The sequence below is a fragment of the Benincasa hispida genome, chromosome 6 (assembly GCF_027475165.1).
Source record: "Benincasa hispida cultivar pf3 chromosome 6, pf3_genome.v1.1, whole genome shotgun sequence".
In the NCBI taxonomy this organism is placed as follows: Eukaryota; Viridiplantae; Streptophyta; class Magnoliopsida; order Cucurbitales; family Cucurbitaceae; genus Benincasa; species Benincasa hispida.
In genome coordinates, this window is record NC_143483.1 from 2,025,310 (window position 1) to 2,044,240 (window position 18,931).

Sequence of the window (18,931 nt, forward strand, 5' to 3'; positions counted from 1 at the left end):
TTTCTAAGTTTAAATCTGGTAAGCCTCCGCTCAAAAACTTTTTACCCAATTCAAGCAACTTTGCTTTTAGCTTTTAACAATGCGTTCGATTAATATGATTCAAAGCTCTGTGATATATTATTGAATTGGGGCACTGAACTTGGTTACGCTCTTCGTTTTGGCTTGCCCCTATGGGTGTCATGCGGGCATCCAACTTCGGTTGTGTGACATATTCAACTCAACTCTTGTCTTAATTCGGGCTTGCGCCAGACAGAGGAGTTGTTCTTATGCGTTGATTCTAGTCACCTACTTTTGTTTTGGCTTACCTGCACGAGTGTCATGCGAAGTATCCAACTACGGGTAAGTGCCTTTCACAATTTTAACTCTTATTAGCTTGGGTCTCCCCTTTGTACTGACAGTGGAGTTTTTTTTTTTTTTTTTTTTTTTTTTTTTTTTTTTTTTTTTTGCATCATCGAAATGTGATGGACGCATTTGCCCGGACAATGCTACCCCCAAACTTAGAGAGTAGTAGGGATCTTTGGAAAAAAGCTAAAAATAAACTCATTCAGGAATGCGATAGAAGATGTTTGAGCAGAGGTTTACACATAATAAAACTTAGACTGTCAAACATTAAAGAAGCTACTAAAGTGGGGTGAGCTGTGCAACTTTTAGTTAGTGGATGTAGTGAATTATAAGTATCATGGATATTGATTTATCAATGCATAAGAAAGCAAGCGGACAAAGGAGAATTTCAGAAGGATAACACATAAAAGATAACAAGAAAATACCTATGATCAGAATATCAATTTCGTCAATACTTAGAACTCATGCGAGGAAATAGCCATGCATTGAGTGATGGAGAAGATTCTTCTTCCAAACCACCGCACCGAGTGGAATTATTAATGCACCTACAAGGAGCGAACGCACACCACATCCAAGAAAGTATCTGCAAATCCAAAATGAAAATAATCAAATGAATAAACTAAAGTTAACTAGGAAAGCAAAGTAAAGATAGAGTAAAAGACGTCCATGAAAAAAATTGGAGTAAAGCTACCGCAAGGAGTCTTCCATGCAGGAGATTGATCTCAACTGCCCAGGTCAAGAGACTCGTCCTAACCATCGTAGCTTCCACCATTTGTTGGTTGTATGTTGGTTGACATGGGCCTAAGACTGCTTTCAGCTTGTGCGACAGATAGCCTTTCTATCTCGGGGTCAATATTGATTTTCAGTGCATCGCCTTCACCAAAATATTGTTTGCAACTTAGTCGCACAAGCTACAATACACCCATGATTAAAATGGTGCATGTGAAAACACAAAACTTAACAAATTATTAGATGCCAAGTCCCCGGCAACAGGGTTAAAAACTTGATACGTGAAAAAAGGAGAGGAAAATAAATTTGCAACTTATGTTATGCGTTGATCTCCATGCGTCGATGGTCATACATTGGACTAGAAAATATACAATATGCGTTTAAGCATGTATGCGATGACTATACGTTCCTGCCACAAGTTTTCTCACTTTCTCGCCAAGTATAACGAGAACGCAAGTTTCTCGGGATGATCCGAGGTCGAACACAAGGACTTGTAACTCAATGTTTGTGAAGTAATGCGTTTGAGGCAATGAATAAAAGTAAAAGGATAAAAGTAAAGATAATGTGCTACTCCTACTCCTAACTAAACAGATTGAGCAATGGATGTTTAACTATGAGAATTGATAGAGATGCAGCAATCGTTAATGCATAATAATGTTCATTATGTTAGGTCGCCCGAGTAATCTCAGCTCGCCACACTAACGCATCGTGCACCTCTCGATGGTTAGCCACATGCTTATATCTCTATAATGCATGGCTGCGTCGAGCATAAGATCGTGCCTATCTCTAGGAACAATGCATACTTTGCTTTAGTGTGTTCCACTACTCACCCTCTCAGGCTGTTAGTTGTGGCTAATCAGCTCATAGACAAGCATTGCAACAGTCCATAGACAAGCGTTGCTACATCTTCACACCAAGCGAAGAGGATTAACTCACTATACTCGCACAACGCGCACCTCTGAGTGGGTTGCTACATGCGTCCTATCTCTAGGCTACATAATTGAGTATGCGACCACCTTTAATAACTAAATGATAAAGGTAAACGATGACAAAGATGAAGAAGATGGCATTGAAGGAATTAAGATATGCATTGATTACAAAATGTATTAATGTCTTAAGCCAAAATGTAATAAAATACAGAGACAAGAGGAGAAATGGAAGGCTAGATGAAAACAATCTCTTGCTTTTCATCCGAAATGCATCAAGGCTGCTGGTGGCGCCATGGATGGATGATCGAGAAGTCTCTCTCGAGCTCTATCTCCGGTGAAAACTCCGGTCGTCACTCAGAATGGGTTGTGGAGGTGAAGAATCCTCAAAGAAAATCCCGCTCATGCTCTCATCTGTGATCACAAGGATTCGCCCTAAGGCAGAAGCTTAGATACCTTGAATTTTGGCTCTAAGCCTCTATTTATAGAGCTCAATCACCGACAGCATTGGTGGTCCCACTCTGAATCACTGCCATTTCTAACGTGGTAGGCAAAATGTCAACATCATCTTTGAAGGAAATCGAAACGGGATTTTCATGAGCAGCGGAACAAGACTATTCCAAATTACAATCTGAATCAACAATACATTTACATTCGACTTCAAAAAAAACGGTTATACAATTATATAGAGAAATTACAGCATGAACAAAATAGAAGAACAGAGATCAAACTCTATACGAACATCAACAGAAGTGTCTCCACGCTCCGAAGCGAAACTCTGATCGAACCACAGCAGCCATGAGCGCTCGATCTACAGGACCGCAACACCGCACGAACACAGCACGAACACTTCGCGCTCGTCCTCAATGATTTCCTTGGTCACGATCGCCTCTACAACACGAACGAACACTGCTCTCGTCCTCAGCAACATGAATGGCCTCCAGAAAACCTCAATGGTGTTGATCTGTCAGCCTGTTTAACAACTCTTGTTGAACCCTCAGCAGTCTCAGTCTCACTTGAGATCTCACGTAAAACAAGCTTACTTCCTGGCATATGATCCCACATGTGATGTTCTTCCAAGAAGATAGCATTAGTGGAAACAAACACTTTGTTCTCACTTGGATCATAGAAGTATCCTCCTCTCGTTTCCTTGGGGTAGCCCATAAAGAGGCAAACCTTCAAACGCGGTTCCAACTTCTTTGGGTTAGTCACTAGCACATGTGCTGGACAACCCTAAATTCTGAAGTGGCGTAAACTACCTTTACAGCCTCTCCATAACTCAATAGGTGTTTCATAAACACTTTTCGAGGGAACGTTGTTCAGCATATAAAATGCAGTATGCACTACATAACCCCAAAACGAGTCTGGAAGATGAGCATAACTCATCATAGACTGAACCATGTCCAACAAGGTCCTATTTCTCCTTTTTGATACACCATTCTGCTGAAGTGTACTAGGGGCCGAGAGTTAGGATGCAATCCCATGTTCTATCATATAGTTCTGGAATTGGAGGTCCATATACTTTCCACCACGATCAGATCGTAGTGTTTTTATCTTCTTACCTAACAATTTTTCAACTTCAGCCTTATACTCCTTGAACTTGTCAAGAGCTTCAGACTTACGTTGCATTAGGAAGAGATAACCAAACATTGAATAATCATCTATGATAGAGATGAAATATTCATACCCACCTTGAGCTCTAACATTCATCAGACCACAGACGTCTGAATGTACAAGCTCCAAGGCTTCCTTGGCTCTGTAACCTTTTCCAGTAAAAGGTCGTTTGGTCATCTTGCCTTCAAGGCATGATTCACATACCGGCAAGGAGTTTTCTTTTAAACTCTTTAGAAGTCCAATTTTCACCAACTTCTCAATCCTATTGAGGTTGATGTGACTAACCTTAGATGCCAAAGATGGGCATTTTCCTTTGGAGAAACATTTGGCGTTTTAGCTGTTGTTGTCGTACTGAACATTTCAGTGTTAAACAAGGCTTTTATGTCTAACGGCCTTAGTACATATAAGTTATTTTCCTTTGAACCAAAACCAATCTCCATTCCATTCTTGAAAATAAACACTTTATTCTCAGAAAATGAGACGATATAGCCTTGTTCAATGAGACAAGAAACCGATATTAAGTTCCTCTTAATATGAAGAACTACAAAAACATTATCCAGTAACAGATAACGTTTCTTGTCAACAAATAACTTCAGCCTGCCTATACCAACAGTTGAAACAACCTCACCATTACCGACTCAAAGAGTCATCTCTCCCTGTGGCAACGTTAGCTAGGAACTAAATCCTTGGTAAGAGAAACTGACATGATTGGTAGCACCTGGATCAAGGATCCAAGCAGAATCATCGTTCTCTACCAGACATGTCTCCAAGACTAATAAATCATATGTACTGTCTTGTCTCCTCTTTTGGAGAGTAGTGGAATGGAGGTCGTTTGCCACGATCGTTTCACATGATTCTTTCCACTGTAATAAATCGGTCATTTTTTAAAGCTTTAAACGGAAATGCTAACGAGTTGCTGAAAAGAAAAAAACAAGGACCTACGTTAGGTTTTAAGCAAATACTCGTTGTAAGAAAAAACAACATCCAATAAGGTTTTAACAAAACTAACATGAATCCCTTGTGACATCCAGTTTTGCAATGACGCTTCAAAGGTTAGGACAAAAGCTGCCGAAGGGAGGTCAGTTATCCCTCCTCTGAATTGAGAATATCTCAATTAGTCATTAATAACAGAATAACTCTTGTTCCTATAACGACAAGCCATCATTGATTTGGCCAAGAGATCATTAACTTACTTAACAATCTCCTGTAAGTGTGACCCGCCATTTTAAGCCCTTGAGGTCCATCCTAAAAGGCCAATCCTAAGGGAAAAAATCCGATTGGGGAAAAACCTTTAAGCAACCCTATCCATTTCAGGAGTTCACCTTGATATTGACCAACTGCACAAAACCCATCCGAAGGGGACCACTTCGAAGGCGACACGAGGGCGTACAGAATGATCTCACGGTGTGAACCAATGACAGAGACCATAGGACGTGTTGGCACACACCCTTCACCCACTTACTATAAATACTCTCTTCGTCCACTTTGATATTGACTCATGCAAACACAATCCGAAGGGGGATGCATCCTAAGGCATCTCGAGGCCAAGCATGAATCTCACGGTGTGAACATACAAGGAGAATCGTGAGTGGAATCATAGACATATCTGATACGCCTCCTCCTCCCACTGAGTATTTTATAATCTAAGGTTTAGTTTACTTAGAAAAAGCATGGCTAAGGATTTTAACTAAGTGACTTTTAGGTTTTCCCAAGAGTAACTTTTACCTTGGATAGTTGAACAACTTTTGATCATCATCCATTAAACTCTTTAACGGAGTCTTTGACCAAAACGTCGCATGCTTGTTGAAAATCTATCTAATTTACCTTTCTAGGTACGTTCCTAGGTAGAGGTGTTACGTTTCCGTCAACTTAAGAACCCCAGCCTAGCCAGAACCCGCCTTAGATAAAAGGTCCCTTATAGATAGGTTTACAACAATTTTAATCTTTTATTCCAACCAACTGAATCCTATTAAACCGATTTTAAAAGATTAATCTAGGATACTAAACTCTTTAGAACCATTTGAACTTAGGTCTATCTCAAACCAATTTTAAAACCTTTTTAAAAACCTGAGTTCACCCTAAGTCCGCATGCAACTCTGAATTATTGATTTTAGGTCTAATTTCATTTATAACACTTATAAACGGAAACAACCACAATGCTAAGCTAACACATGCAAGGCATTCATAACGCTTATAAACGGTCTAAGTGTCATGCTCAATGTATTGTCCATTCATTGCTACTTCTTTTATATAACACTTATACAAAACAGCAATGAAACAAGTAAAACATGCTTCAATTCACCCTTAGACTATAACAATTATAATAAAAGGATGATGCATGATAATGCTCACTGCATGCAAAATATAACTCTTATATTTCATGATGCATGCACATGCTTTCAAGTAATTTCTTCATGCAAGATTATAACAATTATAATACATGATGCATGAATAATTGCACAACCTAAGGTAGGTTTTTAACTATATGAAAAACACTTTGACATATAAGCACCATACATCACATGTATAAGCAATAAAAGTTGATGAACCGGGTAAAATTGCCTTAAAACATAGAAAGATAAGCTAACTATTACAAAGACAAGGAGTCTTCGATTCAAACAGGCGAACCAGGTCTTGAAATCGCTCAGTAAAGCATCGCTTCTTCAACCATCCATCGTGTACTAAGCACCCCACGATCGTCTACATGATAAAATAAACACTTCGTTCTATCGCTTACCAGTGCTCCCAGAGTTAAACGATCGTTTAGCATTACAATACGATCGTCTAGAAAAATCCAATCGATCGTTGAGCTTTTACTACACGATCGTATACCTTTACTAAGCGATGAAGCTTGAAGTACACGATCGCTTAGTGTGCTCCATACAGCACCCGCCTTCCGCGATCGTCTAAGCGACTACGATGCCGCGAAGCACCATCTCCAAAGCGATCGCTTAGCTAGCGTCTCCGTATCACATAAGCGCGATTGCATAGGTAGTAACTAAGTGATGAAGCTTGCTAACTACACGATCATCTAGCGATAACCTTCTACTAAACGACGAGCATTGCATGCTCCCACTACGATCGCCTACCTCCAATGCCTACGCGATCGCGCAACCAACGCCACGTAATATGGTAAACGATTTACCCCATCGCTTAGCATTATCTAAACGATCGATTAGGAAATACTACACGATCGTCTAGAACGAAAAATCTAAATGATCGCTTAGTAAAATACCTACGATCGTTTACCTTGGGGACACACAATCCGACCAACACTTGATCTTCTTCTTCGTTGAGAACTGCATAGCCATGCGCCGAAGCTTCATCACGAACGACTCGACGAACTCGAACTTTTCAAATTACAGACTCGATTGCAAAGTTAATTTCGCCTAAAAACACAGGGGTCCTTACAATTAACACTTTGTAATAATGAAAGCTTTAACAAAAAAGGCAATCAAACCCGAAACGTTCATCAAATTCATCCACACATACTGAAAACGGTAAACTACAAATGCAGAAACCCACCGCAATTGTAAAAATCGTTCGATTCAGATCTGTAATTTGGAATATCAGAGAACCTGGCTCTGATACCAATTAAAGGAAATCGAAACGAGATTTTCATGAGTAGTGGAACAAGACTATTCCAAATTACAATCATGAATCAACAATACATTTACAGTCGACTTCAAAACAAATGGTTATACAATTATACAGAGAAATTACAACATGAACAAAACAGAAGAACAGAGATCAAACTCTATACGAACATCGGCAGAAGCGTCTCCACGCTTCGATGCGCAACTCTGATCGAACAACAACAACCACGAGTGCTCGATTTACACGACCGCAACACCACACGAACACAGCACAAATACTTCGCGCTCATCCTCAACGATTTCCTCTACAACACGAACGAACACCACGCTCGTTCTCAACGACACGAACGACCTCCGGAAAACCTCGACGGTGTCGAGTTGAGTCTGACACCACCAACAAGGCAACCTTGGTATTCTCGATGTGAAAATTCAGAGGGTGGGCTCTGTTCGGACTTGGTATGAGGCAGATGAACGAAGGAAATAACAATCGCATACACGACTAAGCAAGTGGGAGAATTCGGAGACCTATCGCATAGGTCGATGCCCAATCGTTTAGATAAAACTATGCGATCGTCTAGCAAAAACTATGTGATCGTTTAGCTCTATCGTCTAGCTCGGTCTGTCACCTACAAACTCTACACGATCGTTTACCTTGGCCCAGTTGCATAGCAAAGCTATGCGATCGTTTAGTAAACACTGCACGATCGTTTAGCTTGCACCTGCACAATCATTTAGCTTGCACCTGCACGATCGTTTAGCTCACCCAACCGTCGTTTAGTAAATCTGTATTTACTTGACGACTTCCGTGAGTTTCTTTTCGCCGGAGAGAAAACTCAAAATCTTTTTCAAACTTTTGAAAACTTCCTTTTCAAAATAGGAAACCACTTCCTTTTTAAACTGGCGGTTACCATGATCCAATAACCACCCACTACTTTGATTATTTAAAAGAAAAATATTAATTATCCAATAATTAATATTATTATAAACATAAATGATAACCAACTTATCATAGTATATTTGTAACCTATAGTTTTAATATTTCATCTCATGAAACATATAAACCATAGTTCTTTTACTATTTCATGGTACTTAATGTAAATCTCATTTACATCATTCCTCTACTAGATGTATCTTATACATCATACCGATTATATCATACATAATCAAAATACCTCTTGTCAATTTGAACATTTCAAATTGACACCAAGAACTGATCCTCAACAGAATTCAAGCTACCTCATAGATCTGTAGATCCAAAGCTCCAACGGTACGTGAATAACTGACTAAACTCTTTAGTCATGGGATCCACTATCCGTTAATTGCCAGGCACTTCACTAAAGACCGACAGCTGAACTCTCCTCACTACAGATATATTATGTGTTCATCTTAACCAATGAACAGTGCGACAACCCTTCACAGATCACTCGTAAGTACACCTGGGCCAATAACCGTTATGCCCTTGTAGTTACATCTATCTCCTTAAGTACCACTGATCCCTCTAATGAATATAAATCATAGTCCTACTATGAGTAAGTCCTCTCTTCCAAAGAGAAGCTGTGGCCACTATGTTCAAGCCCCGAAATTAGCTCTTAAGGGAGCAATCTCTCTACTTATCCCTGCTTTAGGAAAGAAGTGAATTCCATATTATGGATTAAGTTCCCAGCTCCCAGATCAGATAAGTCCCCAAAAAGGTAGGCACGTAGAGTTGGCAATCTAGCCACTTTCACCCATACTAATCAAAGGACCACCCTCAAAGGCAGGAGTTCACAAAACACTCAGGATTGAAGTCGTGTCACCTATGGTCGTTTAAGTTGTGATAACTTGTAGAAATAAAAGTTATTTATGCCACCTTATCTAGATATTGCAGCCAAAAGTTAGTGAATATACGCCGATTGTATGAAAATTAGCCTAGTATTACAATAATTATAAAGGTTTGCAATTACACCCACTAACACCATAAAGATGGAAGACAAGCCGAATTTTACTCTGTTTTGCAAGAGACTAAGTTACCTCTTGCGCTCAAGGTTCACGAGAAACTGATCAACGCATCTCTAACACATTGCGCCCGTCAGTCAAAATGACGAGACGATTACCACAATGACGATGCAATGCGACAGTCGATCCAGAGCTGTGTGCAACCGCATGCGGTAATAAAAACAACACCGCATGCGAATCCATGATCGAAAGATGCAGCTGAGCAACACAAAAGCGGAGGATTAAGACACGTGTACAGCTAACGGTTATGCAGAATTGACGGTCTGATTGCATAACAGAAGGAATAATATCCCTCCATCTTCGGAATTACCATAACCATCAATGGGGACCAGAAGGCCGGAGTCAAAGACCTGCACCTATAAATACCCTATAGATTTCAGAGAAAACGAATGTTATGGGATACGAGGTAAATGCTGCAAAATTGTTGAGAGAAAAGGCCGAGCTGAGTGATTAAGTGAAGAAATCTGGGAAGAAGACGAGATAGGGCCGAAAGGTGAATCTCAGATCTAATCTGCCAAACACCCGATTGAAAGCTCTGTGCAAAGATCCCTGCTACCGGTGGAGCAAGCCTGAGAGGGAAGCTCTTCCTACCATCAAATCCATTCTATCCGGCAAGCAGATCTTCATCGAATCAGTGCCAAGACATTGGCACTTGTTTGTATCTGTTCTATCTCTTTCATCGTTGTATTTCACTATTTCTTTACCTCTGCATTCACACCATATATCAAACGCTTAATAGAGATATTAAATGTTTCGATAGCTTTCATTTACAATTTTCTGTCTATTTCCGTTCACCCGTCAATCACTTTCTTCATGATGTCTTCCTAATTCCCTGATAAGCAATATGAATTAACCAAGTACTTAGTCTGTGTTAAAGATATAAAATGCGTTTAGCTAAGGCATGCTAGACGACATCTTTACTTGTGAGAGTAGAAGTGAAGATGTCATTCTGACCTATCGAGAGAAGGTCAGAAGAATGCGTTAACTAAAGTAAGTAGTACTTCCAGACATGGAAGCAACCTTGCGTTCATTACGTTAGTCTCTGTTTCACCACAGACATGTGGGAGCGCGACTGATCATTGAAAGGTGTATGCCAAAAGAAGAGCGGAACAACATTTGTAGCTTCAACGGAATTGAGAACTTGCATTGTTATATTCTTTGTCTTTGTCTTTCTGTTCTGTTCATAAGACTTGCTGCCACATTCCACGTCTTTGCACAACTTTCACAGCCAGCCTTGACCCCAGCATATTGTAACATGAAGCCTGTATCTTGTATCATCTAGCTTAAGTTTATTATATTTCATTTTATTATCGCATCTTTACTGCTTTACTTTATTTTATCGCAATTTATATACCTATACAAACACATTTTTAAAGATTGAAAACCTGGTCGCATATATCATGAACATACCACAATAACCTAAATCAGTCCCCGTGTTCGACCTCGGATCACATCGAGAAACTTGTGGTGGAATTACACTTGGTTCTATCGTAAGGAAACTTGTGACAACGCATGGCATACTACGTGAACACCCATCATTAACGCATCTAGCGGTAGTATCTCATCATTTCGAGCATAAAACATCATCAATCATACCTATCAAAATCTTCGTTACAAGATGCAAGTCTCTAGTATCAACGACGTTATATATAGAGTCTAGTCATCTCATGGTCTAGATCTTATACAAACTCATTGTATAGGACACCCCCGCTCCACGTCTCCACACGAATGGTCAAGATCTACCATCTGTAGTAGTTTACAACATTTGCAAACTTCTACACAGTGGGTCGTATCTGTAGTGTCACCAGGATCAGGTATCTCACCTTAATCCTTATACTATAGACTGATTTAGGTTATCACTTAAGGCATGATCCACTTGTATATCACATATACATGTTTAAGTTCACATAAGATAACCAAGGAGCTTTGTTTATTGGATATGAGTAAATGTCAGAATTAAATAACACTTATTTTATTCATTGAACAATGTGTATCTTTACAAAAAAACAAGACTCCAGGGGAATTAGGACACCAATCCCAACAATCTTATCCTTTTTTATACTCCCAAGGTGTGCATTCATGCTTCTTTCTCCCGAAGTACCAACGCATTCCACCCACATTGCGATTAACCTTCTATCACGGTGATGACAGGCAGAAATGCACGTCATCTTTGGCCTTTTATTTAGAATTATAAGGATTGTTAAGTGAAATATGCGACGAATATGTTAGAAATTCATGAGAAAATGAGTTTGCGTCGTTCAGCATTAAGAATCTCGGCTAACCCACTATTATGCGTGATTATGCGTTCAATTGTTATCTTTGTAGCTAACGCAGGAAGCGGACGCATACGCGGAAGCCGGGCTATCACAAAGACAACCGCATGTGGAGAATTTCTCCATCGCAAAGGTGAACGCATACGTTCAACGCATGGGTGTTACGGTAATCGACCGCATGCGTCCATCGCATTGGAGTTGCGATCATCAAGCGATTGCGGTCATCGCATTGGAGTTGCGATCATCAAGCGATTGCGGTCATCGCATAAAAGTTGCGGTCATCAAGCGAATGCGATCATCGCAAGATTGCGGCTACACGATGATAACCATAATAGCGAGATGAACGCAAGGTTGGTGGAATGGAAACATTAATGCATATCTCAAGAGAATCAAAAGATGATGTTGACAATTCACCTACCACGTTGTTAGCAGCAGAGATTCAGAAAATGACCAATGTGCCACAAATGTCAGAATCAGAGCACGTGAATTAATGTTGTAAGCAATCAAGCTCTATAAATAGAAGCCGATGAGCAGAATTTCAAATCATCCAAGGTTTTTCGCCTGAGGCTCACTTAATGCGAATCCTTGTGATCCAGACCAAAGCGTGAGAAGAATGCTTGAGAGTTATTCATTTCCCTCATCCATTCTAAATGACGACCGAAGCCTTTGTTGGAGTTAGAGCTCGAGAGAGTCTACTCCGCCGCCCATCCATGGCACCACCGGTAGCCTTGACACACATCTGTTGGAAGCAAGACATTGCTTTCAGGTGGTCATTTCATTTTCTCTTCTTTCCTTACATTGTATTATATTACATTTTGGCTTAAGAAATTAATACATTTTGTGATCAATACATTTCTATATTTCCTTCGACTCCATCTCCGTCTTCATTTACTTAGCATCTTTAACTTTCATTGCATCACTTAGTGAGACTGTTAGAGTATCGCATACTTAATCATGCGGCATATGAATATGAAGCGTTACATGAGTGTTGTAAGAAAACCTTATTTGCTTAGTGAGAAGCTGTAGCAATGCTTGTCTATAAACGGATGCAATGCTTGTCTATGAGTAAAATTAGCAACAACTAACTGCCCGAGAGGGTAAGTAGTTGGTTGTATTAAGCAATGTAGGCCAGTGTTCACTAGAGATAGGAATAATCTTGCGTCAACCAGGTTTATGCGATTGCCTTATCTTATGAGCACATTATTCATCATTTAGGCATACTTGGGAGAGTAGTCTAAAAGCCAGATCTAATACTCGAGAGAGCGGATCAGATCGCATAAGCAAGAATGGGGAATTTAGAAATAAACTCCGTTTTCTTTTACAAGTGTATGCACCCTACAGAGAGGATATTGCATGCATCCAAGAAGTAGGATATGGTGGTGTGCGGTCATCTTGTTTATGTATGGGAGAACATGAGCAGGAATAGAGACTTAGAAATAAGGCCTCTCGACACTATCGCATATACATCACATGTGTCCTAGAATTAGGCTCACGTGTGTGTAGCATGATCGCATAGTTTGCGTTGGCTGGGGTTGCCTTTGCAGTCAAGCTTAGGGTTGCGATGAAGACATCCTCACATTCTATCTGTTTTTCCATTCGTATTCTCATCACTTAATCTGTTAGTTAGAAGTAGGAGTAGTTTGCATCTTAAAACCCCCATCACTCTTTTATTTATCCGCCGCAAACATATCACCGCATACATCCAGCTACAAGTCCCTAAGTTTAACCTCGGATCACCCGAGAAACTTGCGTTCGCGTTATACTTGGCGTGAGCATAAGAAAATTTGTGATAGGAACGCATGGTCATTACATATAAAAGTAATGCATATTTTCAATCCAACGCATGACCTCCGACACATGATAACCAACGCATAACCTAAGACATGCATCGCATATGCGTTCACACTAATTTTCAATACAAGTACCAACACATTCCACCCACCTTGCGATTAACCTTTTATCACGGCTATTACTTTGTAGATGCGGCATTTTATGCGACGAACTGGTCTTCATGAAGGCCAACGCATGCGATCAACTTTGCGATGGTCTGGCTTCAGCGTATGCGATTGATTCCTGCGATAACTACAAAAATAGACATTTTGACACCGTATAACGCATGATATAGGGTCATCAAGGTTTTTAGTGTTGATCGACGCAAGCTCATTTTTCACATAAATTTTTAGTATTATCAACACATAATTCTAAGTAAAAGGCTACAATAGCTTGCATTTCTACCAGTTATCACACCCCCAAACTTAGAATCATGCTTGTCCTCAAGCATGTCTTATACTTAGGAAATTCAAAATTTATACTCTATTTTTCCTTTGCGATGACCAGTTTTTCAAAATATAATTCACTCGTACCTCTAACCGTGGTAGCAACGCTCTCCTTAACTTTGGCTACTTCTTCAAAGAGATATTTTCTAAGTTTAAATTTGGCAAGCCTCCGCTCAAAAACTTTTTACCCAATTCAAGCAACTTTGCTTTTAGCTTTTAACAATGCGTTCAGTTAATCTGATTCAAAGCTATGCGATATATTAGTGAATTGGGCTGTTGAACCTCGTTATGCTCTTCGTTTTGGCTTGCCCCCACAGGTGTCATGGGGGCATCCAACTTCGGTTGCATGCCATAATCAACTCAACTCTTATCTTAATTCGGGCTTGCGCTAGACAGAGCAGTTGTTCTTATGCATTGATTCTAGTCACCTACGTTCATTTTGGTTTACCTGCACGGGTGTCATGCGAAGTATCCAACTACGGGTAAGTGCATTTCACACCTTTAACTCTTATTAGCTTAGGTCTCCCCTTTGCGCTAACAGTGGATTTTTTTTTTTTTTTTTTTTTTTTTTTTGCATCATCAAAATGTGATGGACGCATTTACTTGGACACTGCTACCCCCAAACTTAGAGAGTAGCAGGGATCTTTGCCAAAAAGCTAAAAACAGACTCATTCAGGAATGTGGTAGAAAATGTTTGAGCAAAGGTTTACACATAATAAAACTTAGATTGTCAAACTTTAAAGAAGCTACTAAAGTGGTGTGAGCTGTGCAACTTTTAGTTAGTGGATGTAGTGAATTATAAGTATCATGGATACTAATTTATCAATGCATAAGAAAGCAAGCGGACAAAGGAGAATTTCAAAAGGATAACACATAAAAGATAACAAGAAAAGACCTATGAGCAGAATATCAATTTCGTCAATATTTAAAACTCATGCGGGGAAATAGCCATGCGTTGAATGATGGTGAAGATTCTTCTTCCAAACTATCGCACCGAGTGGAATTATTAACAGACCTACAAGGAGCGAACGCACACCACATCCAAGATAGCAGTTGCAAATCCAAAATGACAATAATCAAATGAATAAACTAAAGTTAACTAGGAAAGCAAAGTAAAGATAGAGTAGAAGACGTCCATGAAAAAAATTGGAGTAAAGCTACCGAAAGGAGTCCTCCATGCAAGAGATTGATCTCAACTACTCAGGTCAAGAGACTCGTCTTGACCATCGTAGCTTCCAGCATTTGTTGGCCACATATTGGTTGACATGGGCCTAAGACTGCTTTTAGCTTGTGTGACAGATAGCCTTTCTATCTTGGGGTAAATATTGATTTTTGGCACATCGCCTTCACTCAAATATTGTTTGCAACTTGGTCGCATAAGATACCATACGCCCATGATTAAAAGGGTGCCTACGATAACATAAAACTTAACAAATTATTAGATGCCAAGTCCCCAGTAACAGCACTAAAAACTTGATGCGTGGAAAAAGGAGAGGAAAATAAATTTGCAACTTATATTATGGGTTGATCTCCATGCGTCGATGGTCATGCGTTGGACTAGAAAATATAAAATATGTGTTTAAGCATGTATGCGATGACCATACGTTCCTGCCATAATTTTTCTCGCTTTCTCGCCAAGTATAACAAGAACGCAAGTTTCTCGGGATGATCCGAGGTCGAACACAGAGGCTTGTAACTCAATGTTTGTGAAGTAATGCGTTTGAGGCAATGAATAAAAGTAAAGATTATGCGCTACTTCTACTCCTAACTAAATAGATTGAGCAATGGAAGTTTAACTATGAGAATTGATAGAGATGCAGCAGTTGTTAACGCATAATAATGTTCATTATGTTAGGTCGCCCGAGTAATCTCAGCTCGCTACACTAACGCATCGCGCACCTCTCGGTGGTTAGCCGCATGCTTATATCTCTATAATACATGGTTGTGTCGAGCATAAGATCGTGCCTATCTCTAGGAACAATGCATACTTTGCTTTAATGTGTTCCACTACTCACCCTCTCAGGCTATTAGTTGTGGCTAATCAGCTCATAGACAAGCATAGCAATAGCCCGTAGCAAGTGTTGCTACAGCTTCACACCAAGCGAAGAGGATTAACTCACTATACTCGTACAATGCACACCTCTCAGTGGGTTACTACATGCATCCTATCTCTAGGCTACACGATTGAGTATGCGACCACCTTTAAGAACTAGACGATAAAGGTAAACGATGACAAAGATGAAGAAGATGAAGAATATGGCGTTGAAGGAATTAAAATATGCATTGATTACAATATGTATTAATGTCTTAAACCAAAATGTAATACAATACAGAGACAAGAGGAGAAATGGAAGGCTAGATGAAAACAATCTCTTTCTTTTCATCCGAAATGCATCAAGGCTGTTGGTGGCGCCATGGATGGATGATGGAGAAGTCTCTCTCGAGCTCTATCTCCGGCGAAAACTCCAGTCGTCACTCGGAATGGGTTGTGGAGGTGAAGAATCCTCAAAGAAAATCTCGTTCATGCTCTCATCTGTGATCACAAGGATCTGCCCTAAGGCAGAAGCTCGGATACCTTGAATTTGGGCTCTAAGCCTCTATTTATAGAGCTCAATTGCCGACAGCATTGGTGGTCCTACTTTGAATCACTGCCATTTCTAACGCGGTAGGCGAAATGTCAACATCATCTTATCATTTTTTATACTCCCAAGATATGCGTTCATGCTTATTTCTCTCGAAGTACCAACGCATTCCACCCACCTTGCGATAAACCTTCTATCACGGCTATTACTCTGTAGTTGCGGCATTCTATGCGACAAACTGGTCTTCATGACGGTCAATGCATGCGATCAACTTTGCGATGGTCTGGCTTCAGTGCATGCGATTGATTCCTGCGATAGCTACAAAAATAGACATTTTGACACCGTATAATGCATGACATAGGGTTAACAAGGATTTTTAGTGCTGATTGACGCAAGCTCATTTTTTCACATAAATTCTTAGTATTATCAACGCATATTCTACTTGTTAGCCCTCATAATTCTAAGTAAAAGGCTACAATAGCTTGCATTTCTACCTACTATCATCTACCTGGGAACCTACCTGGAAAGGTGCATTAGATAGATTTTCTACAAGCATGCGATAGTTGATCCAAGATTTCGTTAAAGAGTTTAATGAATGATGATCAAAAGTTGTTTCAACTTTCCAAGGTAAGGTTGCTCTTGGGCAAACCTAAAAAGTCACTTAGTTAAAATCCTTAGCCGTGTTTTTTCTAAGTAAACTAAAACTTAGGTTATAAAATACTCAATGCGAGGAAGAGATATATATGATATGTCAATGATTCCACTCACGTTTCTCCCTGAATTTTCACGCCGTGAGATTCATGCTTGGCCTCGTGGTGCCCTGGGAGCATCCCACTTCGGATGGTTTAGTCAATATCAAGGTCGACGGAGAAAGTATTTATAGTAAGTGGGTGAAGGGTGTATGTCAATATATCCTGCGGTCTTCTTCATTGGTTCGCACCATGAGATCAATCTTGCACTCCCTCGTGGTGCCCTGGGAGCGTCCCCCTTCGGATGGGTTTTTTGCAGTTGGTCAATATCAAGGTGAACTCCAGAAATGGATAGGGTCACTTTAGTTTTTTTCCCAATCGAATTTTTCCCCTTCGGATTGGCTGCTTGGGGTGGAACTCTAGGGCCTAAAATGATGGGTCACAATTACTGAAAATTGTTAAGCAAGTTAATGATTTCTTGACCAAATCAATGATGGCTAGTCGTTATAGGAACATGAGTTGTTCTGGTATTAATGGCTAGTTGAGAATGTCTCAATTCAGAGGAGGGATAAATTGACCACCCTTCGACGACTTTTTTCCTAAACCTTTGAAGCGTCATTGTGAAACTAAATGTTACACAGGGTTCATTTCATTTTTACTAAACCTTATTGGATGTTGTATGTTTTTCAAAAAGTATTTGTTTAAAACCTAATGTAGGTCAATGTGTTTCTTTTTTTAGCGACATGAATGTTTTTCCGTTAAATGCCTCTAGTTTGACCGATTTCATACAGAGGAAAGAGTTCGTTAAAACATATTTCATTAAAACAACCTCAAGTCCCGACCCTTGATACACCGCGAAGTGTTAATAATACATATAAGGTGTGGATGAAGGCTAATTCATTGGCCCAAGTTCACATATTGGCTAGCATACCTAATGTTTTGGCCAAAAGGGTTGAAAACATGGTCATTACACGTGAGATCATAGACTCATTGCAAGATTTGTTTGAATGTCAGTTCTTAATTTTTCAGCACAAAGGGATGGATGAGAAAGAAACCAGTAGTGTCAATCCCAAGATAACCTCCAGTTAGAGAAAGCAAATGTTGCTGACTCTGATAAAGTTCATCGACGAGAAGTGTTCTCTGAGATGAAACTTAGAGTTTATTTAGGTTCTGATACTGATCCTACTACTCTCCAAAAGAGGAGGAAGTCTAAAGACCATAAATGTGATTTATTAGTCTTGGAGACGTGTTTAGTAGAGAACGATGGTTCTGCCTAGATTACCAAGGATTTGGTTCCTAGCAAACGTTGCCACAGGAAAAGTTGACTCTTTGAGTCGGTACTGGTGAGGTTGTTTCAGTTGTTGTTATAGGCAGGCTGAAGTTAGTTTTGGAAAAGAAACGTTATCTGTTATTGGATAATGTTTATGTAGTTCCTCATATCCAAAGGAACTTAATCTCTCTTTCTTGTCTTATTGAACAAGGCTATACCGTCTTCTTTTCTTAGAGTAAATTGTTTATTTTCAAGAATGGCATGGAGATTGGTTTTGGTTCAATGGAAAATAACTTGTATGTACTAAGGTCGTTAGTCATAAAAGTCTTGCTTAATACGAAATGTTCAGTACGATGACAATAGCTAAAAGACCAAAGGTTTCTCCTAAAGAAAACACCCATCTTTGGCATCTAAGGTTAGGTCACATTAACCTCAAAAAGATTGAGCAGTTGGTGAAATGTAGACTTCTAAAGAGTTTAGAAGAAAACTCCTTGTCGGTGTGTGAATCATGCCTCGAAGGCAAGATGACCAAACGAACTTTTACTAAAAAAGGATATAGAGCAAAGGAAGCCTTGAAGCTTGTACATTCAGACCTCTGTGGTTCGATGAGTGTTAGGGCTCGAGGTGGGCATGAATATT